Source organism: Brassica oleracea, chromosome C2 (genome assembly GCF_000695525.1).
Source record: "Brassica oleracea var. oleracea cultivar TO1000 chromosome C2, BOL, whole genome shotgun sequence".
Classification (NCBI taxonomy): domain Eukaryota; kingdom Viridiplantae; phylum Streptophyta; class Magnoliopsida; order Brassicales; family Brassicaceae; genus Brassica; species Brassica oleracea.
The window spans coordinates 23,913,470-23,914,288 of NC_027749.1; positions in this window are offsets into that span (position 1 = coordinate 23,913,470).

Here is an 819-nt window from a genome sequence, read left to right on the forward strand (position 1 = left end):
ATTTTTATATCAAGTCTGACGAGCATGCCTTCTCGGAGCCACCTGGGTACGACTACCACGTTCTATGGAACAACTACCACGTTTTATGGAACAAAACGCTTGGTAGACAGTGTTTGTTGTCGTCATGCATTATTCAAGTATTCTAACAGTGTGTTTCTTATTTTTGCAGTTCGCATACCGGAGAAATTCTTCGAGAGTGCTCAAGCCATCTCCGTTGGCCTGATCTTAGTCGAGAGTGGATAAGACGTCAAGAAGCCCGGATTGCTAGAGGTGAGTTCATCGGTCTTTCTCCAAGAAGTTTTATCAACAACTTATCTGCGCCGGGGCTATGTTTCTGTTGACAATTTAGTCTCTTTTTATTTTTTACAGTTGATTGGGAGTCGAGGCTTCCTGTTGTACTCGGGCCCCGTAAGTCGCGTCTGTCCCTTTTTACTCAGAAACAACAGAAGCTTCTAGACAAAGCTAGAAAGATGGACGGAGTACCGGATCTGAGCGCGTTATTGAAGGGGAAGCTGCAATTGCTTTCGAAGAAGTCAATTCCTGCCGATGTGCAAGGGTCGACCAGTTCTGACGCAGACCGAGCTTCCAAGAAAGGAGCTCCTGGCTTGGTCAACGAGGACGTTGGGGCAGAGCCTTCTGCTTCGGGTCCCAAAAAGAAGAAGAAGAGCAAGAAATCTAGGAGGAAAGCAACCGAAGAGCTTCCTCTTGAAGAGATCGCTTCTCTCGACGAAACCACTGAGGGTTTGGAAGCAAGGAAGGAAAACGAGGGAAAGAAGAGACCTTACGAAGGGGCTACTTCCTCTGCTGATCACGGAGAGG